The following is an 11,743-nucleotide window of genomic DNA, read 5'->3' on the forward strand; positions in this document are numbered from 1 at the left end:
TTTATAGCTGTATGTTCATGCAATCACAGCCTATGACAAAGGTACATGATAACTTCTTTAATATTCTGACCAGTTTGCAACATGTGATATGGTTCATAATCACTTTTGATGATTAATGGAACGTGTACACAACACGATAGACTCGATTTATTTGAAAGATGTACTGTTTAGTATTTTACCACTTTTAGCTTTAAACACTTAACATGCATCAATATCTCTGATTGAGCAAAACATTTCTTTTGAAGGTTGTTAAACATTTACAACTATACTATACATCAGACTCAGCACATACATTAGGACCATTTTTTTTTATCTTTTTTCTTCAATAAGCAAATCTTCATTCCTTTGTACCCAATTCCTAACTGGCAAAACATGATGGAATGAAATTTTCACCAACTGTACAATTACTCTGTGAGATATACAACAAATGATATGCCAAAACTTCCCCATCCCAAGTCGCATGATGTGCCTCATCATATGGCATCGACCAATCAACATCTCACTCACTCAACTGCCTTCATAAAGACATACCTGAGGTTCCACACCGAAAACAGTATGAAGCCATAGATGGCCATCACCTTTCATAAGGCAAGTGAAACACCTCATGTATTGACAAAGCCTAACCATTGTGTGCTCCAATTGTCCATCAGAACTAGCATCCTGTGGGAGCTGTTTCTCCTTGGGAAGACAATCGACAGGAACATAACAATATCCTTTCGGTAACCGTGAATTCTTCATAGATGCTTCATCCGATGTCATTACCAGCTCCTTTTCAAATGTTTCAATAGGCTGAGATTCACGTCAAGGCAAGCATCAGTCAAATTACTGTCCGCAAAATCATCATAGGGAGAACCTAAGTGTACAAAATTATACCTTCCTGGATTTTGAGTTCCATTCTGCATTTACCAAAGCATTACGAGATGCAAGAGAATATCTATGAGGGATTTGCTTCCCGGAAAATGACACCCTCTCGGTTGGCTTCCGAACAAAAAGGCTTTGGGAAGTGGAGCTGTCATCAGTCCTTTGAGAATTGTCCACGGGCACAGGAACCTTCGTTTGGCGCTTCACTGAAAGAGTACTATTGACGGTTACATCATCTGATCGCATTGCTTCGCTGCATGATTTGTTATCATCTATATGGCCCTTGAGAGAAGTTGTTGCAGATTCTGAGCTAACATCCGGATGAAAAAAAGGACTATGAATAAGCACTGAACGAGAAAATTCGATAGCTCCCAATTTACCAGCCTTAACTGACAGCACTAAATCATCAGATTGACGACTCTTTTCATTGCACTTTGAATGATCAATTTGGTGACTGCAGCAAACACTGGCATTTGAAGATGCTACCAAGCAAGAGAGAGATCTCTCACTTGCACCTGCAAAGTGCAACTTATTAGACCTGCCCAAAACGACAAGCAGAAAGAAAGAATAAATTGCAGCCTAAATAATGAGATGAAACTTGCCATCGAACTCCTTTAATGTGTCCTTTCTTCCATTAAAATCACCAACTCTATTCTTACAAAGCATCCCATGGTGCATCTGCAGCATTTGCTTCCGTGTATAGGGGTGAATGTAAGAATTGGAAAATTCTTCGTTTCTTCTGCAATACAAAATTATCAAGAATCAGAAATTATCTCATCAAAATAGACAGGAAAATCTCCAGTGAACTATAAACAAAAAGGATACTGGTTTAACAAATAGAAAAGAGGCTTATCACAAAGTTTACATGAGATCGGCAATAACTGGATTAATGATTGGACAAATGGAATTTCCTTGATCTTGTTTCTTCTCAGGAGTCGTTGCCCTCTCAGATTGACTCCTTCCATAAAGGTTGTCATTTAAGAGATCAGTTGAAATCCCTGTCCAATTTGTACGATTTTAAGTTATAAATACAATCCACATCAGAATCTACAATTACATTGATTGAAGATATTTACAAAAAGAAACATAATCACAGAAACTTCATTGCTGATAACAGAGATATGCAAGCATTTTCACATTTCATACAGTAGAAAAAACATCTCAACCACATACCTGATTTTTAACTGCCCCAAGTTTCTAGAAAACATGGGAGCTTTTTCTCCTTCAGGGGCCAGTTTCAGTCAAATTTAACTTCCTATAAATTTTAATGAATATTCTTGAGACGAATTCAGGGACAATTTTCATGTCTTACAAAATATGTTCACAGATAAAATGTAATCTTATAACGTAATGCAATCTTATAACGTAACTTTTCGTGATTTAGCCGTCCATAAAGATGCAAGACTGAAAATTTTAACTGACAATTAGAACTGCAAAAATATCTTTACATCCTATCTGTGTTACTTGGACTCTTCATTTTACCTAAAGTACCCATGTGATCTCTTAAATGAAATATGTGGAAACTTTGAAAATATTGAAAGCCCATAGATGAATACCAATGTGTAACACTTGACCCAGAGTTACAGGACCCTACCCCCAACAGTTGTAAATAAAAAAATAGTTCAAGGAGTTACTAGCCTTGGCAGGTCACTTGATTCTACATGGCACATAGACTGCATGCTAAGACCAACAATGGTTATTCACATTCTACAAAACATATTATGGAAAAACAAATATGGGTGGGAAGCCATATCTCTTGAACAAAGGGTCATACACCCTTAATAAAATCCAAAAGCAAAACTTGAAACTTAATCTACTGAACAAGAACAATCAGGACTTCAAACAACTCTGCAAAATGTGCCGGGAAGATCTAGTTTTTACAAAAAAAAATAAGGATAAATCTAGAAAATACAACTCATCCGGGATCTGACTAGCGTTGGGTAACACATGCACCTTGGAACTCATTCACATTTCAGCACCAAAAGAAGCAAAAGGGGGAAAATGATATTAAACCTCTTCCCTGAAAATAGCTTGACAAACAAAAAGCGTATTACAGAAAGCAAATAATTCAACAAAGAATACCTTCCGATTTGTGAAAATGACTCTCCAAAGGGCCATCAGGGTTGGCTGAATTCTACATAGAAGAGGAAACATCACTTAAGAAATGGAAGAAAGAGTTAAAAATAATGTAACCTATAACAAAATACGTAAAGTAAACAAATAAAACATGCGGCACAGAAGCAAACTCCCAAAGCAGTTTCTTCTTTAAATATTGTGAGTTCAGACATTGAAAGATATCATCACACAAAATTTTCAGAGTGAAAGAAGAAAAGAGGGAGAAATTAAAACACTAGGGCACTACTTACACATAATAAATTCATGTTTTGCACCTCTTAGTTCATTAAAATATGTTTCCTGATTATGCATGGTATAGTTACATGAGCACTCCTTATAAGGAAAATGCTGAAATTGTTCTCACATGGCTAAGAAAATCTAATCATGATCAACTTCACTGAAGATGAGCCTTTTCCCATCCTTCATAATTTCTTAATGTTAATTAATATCATGGATTAAAATATTGGTTTTAAATACATAACAAAAGGAACACTTCACTTTCAATTTTTTACAAATTAAAAGGGGCATGGTCGATCAACTCTCTGAACAACTTGCACTGACGAGTATTGGCAAATAAAACTAATTGTACACAACTTGACTAAAACGAGTATTGGTGAACAAAAAGAACTGTGAAGGGCGGAATAGATGCATAGGCAGCAACATAATTGCTTTTAAAATAACTTTCTAGAGTCATTAGATAAACCACATCTACAATGTTCGTAACACAATGGCCCACACAACTAGAACATATTTGGTATATGAAAGGAATATCTAAGAGCTCCATAAATTTAAAATCAATTCATTAGGTAAAAAGAAGGCTTTTATGACATGAGATCCTAAGACAAGAAACAAGAGAACTAACACTTACCAAAGGGAGATGGAATCTTAATTTAAAAGGAGCAAGGCACACCGACGCACAAAGGGTCTTTGGAGCCTAAGCGCATGGCGAGGGCGCATTCCTGTCGTAGGCGAGGCGCACTTTCATGCTAAAAAACTTATATATCAATTATAGAACACATTCTATACTCAAAATACGGTATAGTTGATTTTATAGTATAAGAGTTTATCCTTAATTTTCCAATTTTCACTGTGAAATTATACATTATAGGAAATTAAGAATAGGAAAATATGTAACAAAAAGAAGAGTGAAAACCAACTGCAAGCTGTGCACTTCGTACACGTGTAAGATGTGTTGTGCACTTTGTACACCTGTGAGATATTTTGACTAGTATAATCAAAGGTTCACATGCATGTTAAAGCTTAGGATGTAAATTGCTAGAGGCCGTGAATAGTTCAATAAAAGCACGGGTAGGGTTCACAAGGAAACTAAAAACACTAATTGAAGAGATTGACCGAAAATGAAAAGAGAGAGAGAGAGAGAGAGAGAGAGAGAGAGAAGAGATGGAGAAGAGAAAGGCAGATCCGGTGTGTGCGACAGGCAGAGTGCTACATTGGCCTTGGAAAGCTCCGATGGTGGCATGATTAGGCTCTTTTACTCTTTTCAAAAGAATGTCGGGAGGGTTGGGATGCTGGGCTGGCAGAGAATCCTTTTTTTACTAAAAATTCGTTTAAATTTTATTAAAATAATTAACAGCTCATTATTTTTTCTATTAAAATTCTCCTCCCCTAAGGCGGCTGAAACGCACGCCATGCGCCTCTTCAAACAAGCCCAAGAAGCTCGCACTTAGGAGAGCTTTCCGGTTTTCACTGCACCTGTGCCTCCAAAGGCGTTTGGTTCGGTGTGCGCCTGGCACCTTAGGCTCGCCTAGGCACACTTTTTAAAACTAAGGAGAGATTCTGCTACAATCTTTTAGGGGTTTTATTCCATATATTCATTTAAAATAAGGATTGGTCTCGTTACATAAAGAGAAAACCTATTCTTAAAAGGAAATAAATCAACTGAAATGAAAAAACATAAGGAAAGAATTAAAGCGTAACCTAAACCTTAATTAAATAAGGCAAATTAAGGTCCTTTACTGTATATTTAGCCTGTAACAGAATCCCTTTTGCATCTAAACCTACTCCAGAAAACATCAATCCCCATATGACATCAAAGAAAATAAATGGATAGCTGTAATATACAAATGATATTGATGGCTAACAGGAGAAAAAAACATAAAGCAATATGCTCAAAAGAAAGTGACGCTTCAAAAATAATCATTGTCAAATATTAAAAATATCTAGTAAACTGGAAAAGCTCCAGCAACATGCACTCCAAAGACGGAAACTAAACATAAAAATCACCTGTAAGGCTACTAATGAAAAAGATACACTATACTAGATTAGGGAAATTGTGAATACAGTAATCATAGAGAAGTACTCGAGGAATTTATACATCCAGCCATTATTAGCAAATACAAGTAAACAGACAAACTCAATGGAAAAATTCAACAGAATAGTCAATTAAACCTAAAAACAGCTTGCCCCAAAAAACCCTTTGAAATGAACATTAATGATTTGCAATATTACCTTTCCAGTGGTACCAAGAATGGATACTTCACTTGAATCATTTGTTTCTTCCTTAGCAAGCAGATCGCAACTAACTTCATCCATCACTACCCCGATATAGTCAATAATTTCATCAGAGCATATTACTTTGTTATCCCTCAAATTTTTTACATTGTTCTTGGTTCTTCGAGGAGGCATAAGCTTAACAGCAGTAAGATCTGCTATGTCAGACTTGTATACCATTATATCATCAGAAATATCTGTTGCTTCAGTCTCATCCTTCGATGAAATCAAAGGCATAATATTAACTTTTAATTTTTTCTGGGAAGAAACAATATATGCATGATTACTAAGCCATTTCACTATTTTGCATCGCAGGTCAGGTGCCAAGCTATCATTCTGAAGAAAGAAAAACCAAAAATAAAAATCAATGAAAATTAAAGGAAGATGAAAGCACCAACTGAGGACTGAAACTGCTTTCAGAAAACAATTGTGAGATAAAGAAACCATGATTACAGATGTTACATTCAATGAAGCACTCAAAGAATCAGCTGAGAGTCCAATCTTCAATGCTACATCTTTTACATTGACTTTCCCTCGGTCAATTAGCTGCATAATTTGTAGATTGTAAGACCGAACACTCCAGAGATTTAAAAACATTGAGAAAATATTATAAACCCATGGATGACAGGATCAGATACCTTCTTCAAAATCATTGCAAAACTAAGGGAGATACATGGGTTATGTTCGTCGTCATTGCTCTTCCCCAACAACCCCACATCACCCAGCTGATGTGTCTCACCACATTCTGATGCAACTTGGGCACTTGATCTGGTATCAGGAGCTTCTATGCCCACTGCAATTTTATCTCCCTTGCTTAGGCTAACTTTTGAACTTTGAGATTTGTCCATATGTTGCAGAGGAAGTTGGTTGGTGATAGAAGAGTCGGTGGAAGAAGCACAAAGTTCTCCAAGCAGTGGGGAATTGCTGTTATCATCAATTTCCGATTGCTTAGAGCAAAACGCCCACAATTCGATCTGTAGAAAGAATATAGAGCATTTATGATAATAGAACCTCAAAATATGAAGAATGTAGCTGCTATTAAATAATAACAAAAAATGTGTCAGGAAAAAGAATTGATACTTGCATTATGACACCCATATCTTCCCCAAACTTCCATTCTATGTCTGGCTTCTATTGCACACATAGGATGGAATGAGGTTCTGCAAGTTCCTGCAAAAAACACTAACATCCATCACAACAGGAAGCATTATAGAATATTCGGACTTTCAAGAGTATTGATAAATGGAGAACGAAACATGTCAAGACAAGTTCTATGGGCTATAAACAGTATTAAAATAAAAAATTAAAGAAATTGATATTTTGGACATAAGTTAATATACCATCTATTGAACTACCAATTTCCCACAACTCAACACATGACAGTAGAAAACTATTGGAACCTCGAAAGTGTTAATAGATTTTGACTTCAGAAAGTTATCCAGAAACTAATGGCAGTTCAATGATAAGGTAAACCCATGAACTCATTGGAGTCCATTCAAAATTTAAATAAAAGAATCATTTTCGGGCCAACAGAAAAATGTTATGATTGGAATCTAACCAGAATGTGGGTGCTTATTGATACGCCTAACCTACTCAAGTTCTTTTCCCAAATTCCTGACAACAGTTTTGCTAACCCAAGAAGGTAACTGGTAATCGGATCTTCAAGGCACCCAAGCAGTTGTAACAAGGCAAAGGAGTGAAAAACCACTGCTGCCTATGATAAAAAAAAAACCATTATTCTTCCTTACCATCTACATTGGGCATGAATATGCTGAATGCTGATACACTTCCCAGCCTCCATAGAAAGACCAGATGACTTTCAACAGAAGGCAAGAAGAACACTTCAAAGCAATTCTATCTTGTATTGCCCCTCTCTAATCCAAAATATTGGGAAGACAGATTATTCTGTGTAGTAACAAGTAGGTGAAACAAGATGAAATGGATAATATTTTCTTGACAACTTCCTTCCACTGCTAATTAAATATTTATCAGCTGCAACCACCCTTACAACTTCATCCAAAGTCTACACAAGGTCCAAGCAAGTCGATATCAAAAGGGAAAAAGAATAACCTAATGTTCTTGTAAGTACTTGTACATGACAGTATTCCTAAATGAGATCTCACGCTTCAAAAGAAAGAACCCCAAAAGTCGTCAGCGTATAAAGCATTCGAACTATCCTCTCCAGTTTCTTCAATAAACATTTACATAATGCACAAATTAAAATTTCAGAACACATTTTCTAAACTAAGCAATAGCCTCTGGCAGAAAAAGATGCTCTTGGGTAAACCTGTTAATCTCCAAGATAGTAATATTATCAGATGAGGAACTTCTCTATAAAGGTTTGTGACCAAGGAAGGAATCTTTTTTTTTATAAGAATAGGGGCCTCATTAAAAACCTCCCTCATAGTTGCCTCTTGAAAAGAGGCAGCTAACGAAGGAGGAAAATAGTACCCCAATTTATTAATAACCCATCTTACATAAGATTACAGAATACAATACACCACCAGAAAAAACAACAAAACCAAAATACTACTAAAACTTATCATCCAATCCCCTCCTTGGCTAATTTGTCAGCCTCCCAATTACAAGACCTAGGAATCTGCCTAAGCAAAATATCTCTAGCAGAAACTTTAGCCCCAATCTCCCCAACCAGAGAACTAAAGAACACTGGGGCAGCAACAGTCCTCGAAATCCAATCCACTGTTATTTTGCAATCATACTCTAAATTAGTCTTCCCTTCAAGACCCATTCAGAAAAAAGGAATAAATCAATGCCATGTTTAATAGCTTTCAATTCAGCAAACACGGGAGGGCCTGGTCCCGTAGCATTAGAAAAGGAAATTAAAGTAGAGCCAAATGAATCTTTCAACAATCCACCAATTTCACCCTGCAAACCATCGCTTCTAACCGCCCCATCCACATTGAATTTATAAAAGTCAGGTGGAGGTGGAGACCAGCACTGGTCCTTCTGCTTGAATATAGGCTTAACTGAAAACCTATCTACCAACACAAGATCCCCTATTAAAAGATCAACCTGAAAATTTGCCTTAGGAAATTTAGCTAAGAACCATTTTGCCAGCCTGAACCTGCAAATGAAGAACAGCAAAGAACTATCCACAATACAGTTATCAAACACCACGTAGTTTCTCGCCTTCCATATCGATCACAGCACCACTCCCGAGATAAAATTCCATATAGTAGATGACGGCCTTAGAAAGGACCAAGAGGCTAGTAAAGACCTGGGATCATTAGGCAGAACTATAGACAGCTCCCATAACCTAACGAACCTATTCCACAAATCCCAAGCAACAGGACAAAGTAAAAAAAGATGTTGAATTGTTTCATCCTCTTTATGACAAAGAGGGCATAGAAGAACATCCAAGGAAGGAAACTCAATTATCAAACTACCTTGTTTCCTTCTCTATAAAGGTTCCAGTAAACATGAAAAGCTAAAAGGCAGGAAGTTTGAAAACCATATTTTTTGAACAAATCACTCATATCGCAAGACCCTAAGTGGCCATGTTTCTTGTTTGTACCCAGAATATCACTTTCAGATACATCTGCCTTCACTCTTAGACTTTGTATTGTTTCTCAAATAACTTAGTCCATTCCACCCAACTGCCATTGATGATACCAGTGGTGATATCTTAAAAAAGGCAAGTAGTTGTAGATAAGTATATCTTCTCTCTACCAGAAAACCCTCATGCAGATATTAAAAAAGAAGACTATTCTAAGACTGTGAATAATTGCTGCAGAAAATATGGAATGGGATGAAGTGTCCAATGCATAGAGAAGAGATATCCCTCAAATCCTCATATTGCATGGAAGGTGGCAAACAATTAATGCTTCCTAGAAAGGTCAAAAAGTTTTTGATAGGTTCTTTAATTTGATTAATCCAACTTGCTTTGTTACAAACACTTAACAATCCCAACCAATAAATGCTAAAAAACATGCAGAAATTATTAGTAAAAGGTCATGCTCAGTGCTGGAAATTATTTGTGTGAACAAAAAATAAAAGGTAAAAAAAGGTTCTTTGATAATAAGATGCATAAATAGTGGTGACACCATGGGTTAAAAAAAACCCTTATTTTATTTGAATTTTTTCAAGTCACTGTTTATAACACAACAAAATAGTAGTCATTATTCTTTATAAGAAGCACTTTGATGAACACATTTTGCAGTTGCAAATCTAAAGAAGATAAAAACAAAAGTAGCCAAGCATTTTATTATAAAAAGATACCCTCCTAGCACCAACCAAAAAAGAGAGGCAGAATGGTAAAAAAAAATAAGGTAGCAACAAACATACCATAACTGCACCGAACACATGCACCGAACTTCACCTTGCATACATTACAAACTAATTTCTTTCTAGGGTCATTTATTCCTCCCACATTAATAATTGGTTCCATCTTTGTCAAGTCTTCTATATAAACCTCAGGCATCCATTGTGAACAAAACAAGTGAGCAAATTCCATAGAGGCATCATTTCCATCATTCTTTTGGATAGGCTTTAATGCACCACCCTGCTTTGGAAAAAAAACACAAGGTTTCACCATACCACAGCCATCATTTCCCTGCTTACACCAGGAACAGAGCCAAGAATTATCTACATCATTTTGCGCCCCATAGCAGTTTTGATGAACAGAAACCTTGCAAGAACTACAAACAATTAATCTGTTCGATTCTTTTCTGGTATCACCCGTGCAACAAAAATGAACTACAAACAATTAATCTGTTCGATTTTTTTCTGGTATCACCCGTGCAACAAAAATGACATAAAGATGAATTCACATCACATGGACATGCAATTAATATTTTCTCCAGCCCAGCATCCTCTCCAACAAACTTCCGCTTCTTTGAAGGTCGCTCTGAAGTTAACAATACCCTACTCCTAGAACCTAAAAGCCACTCTAAACTACTAGTTGAATCTGGAGCAAAACACACCTCTGCTTCCTTCAGTGAAAATTGAGCTTGCGTTGCCGCGCTATCAATTTCCATTAATTGTCCATCCTCAACCCTGACGAAATCCTTCCCAAACCCTTCTTCACAAATATTACCTTCTTCATTCCTAACATTAAAATTCTCTCCACTACTCACGCTTACCTTGTCGTCCACTTCAGCATCCAAATTCAAATTCCCCACTGGCTCATTTCCAACATAAGGAATCATAAAACACTTCTTCCTAACAGCTAAAGACCTAAATGGAGTAATATAAGACAAAGCATCGATATCCGGCAATGTGAGGTCTCTAAAATATTCTTCCGTTTCATCCAAATGCTGGCTTCCCGCGCCTTTTCCCCCTGCTTTGATGACTTCTTATCTGCTCCCGAATGTGACTTTTTATGTCTCTTCCTACTATCAGTCAGCTTCAATAAACTAGCCAGTCCACTGGGCAGCGTCGGCACGCTCAACTCGATAACAGAACCACCTTCAGGGATATCAAAAGGTGAACGTTGGCTAAGGGCTTTCCGTGCCTAAGAAAAGAAATCAACACCAATATCATATTGCTTCCCGGAAGTCTCGGGCTGGGTCACCGGACTCCGACTAGAAACCCTAGAAATCGGGCGGCAAGGCCTCTCCTCAGTTCCGCAACCTCTGTCCACACCCCTACACATCATCTTCTTCTTCTGCCGGTGTTATAGGGCTCCGGTCATCACCGACGACAACCACAAGCATCAGTGTTGCCAAGCCCTTTAAATTCCATAAAAGTTTAACCCTAATCCTAAATCCACCCCTCGGGAAAACACAAAACCCTAACTCTAAAAGTCAAAGATCTGGAACCAGTCTTTTCGGGAGCGAACTAAAAGAAAAGGGAATGGCCATATAAATGGAAACCGAAGAATATAAACTCTGCGTCTAGGGTTAGGAGGAGGTGTTGTTTCGGATCTGATTTAGGTGTTGAGTTGTTTGCTTTTGGGAATTTCGAAGAGAGAGAAAGATAATGAGTGGGTAAAACCAAGAGAGAGAGAGATTGCGTTTTTTGCAGGCAGAAAGGACGGTTCGTTTTAGGAGGTTGTTTTTTTTATTTTTGTTTTTAAGTGGGGTTTAAATAACATGTAGACTCACCATGCGTGTATATTTGTGCACTTGCAGCTTTCACCACGTGGTGATTCTCTATTGGATTTAACGGATAAGATTCAATCTCTTACTATATCCCTCATTATTAGTGCGTACTTACCAATTAATATCTGGGTAAACTACATATATGGTTACCAATTTTTAGCAAGCTTGAATTTTAGTCATCCAACTTTTACAGA

At 37.0% G+C, this 11,743-nt stretch overlaps 1 pseudogene; it reads right to left on the reverse strand.

Annotated features, from left to right (window-relative positions):
- Positions 1-323: 323 nt before the first annotated feature.
- LOC120145945 lies at positions 324-11,140 on the reverse strand (annotated as a pseudogene).
- Positions 11,141-11,743: the final 603 nt, after the last annotated feature.

This window comes from Hibiscus syriacus, unplaced genomic scaffold (assembly GCF_006381635.1).
Source record: "Hibiscus syriacus cultivar Baekdansim isolate YM2019G1 unplaced genomic scaffold, ASM638163v2 tig00110895_pilon, whole genome shotgun sequence".
Taxonomy (NCBI): Eukaryota; Viridiplantae; Streptophyta; class Magnoliopsida; order Malvales; family Malvaceae; genus Hibiscus; species Hibiscus syriacus.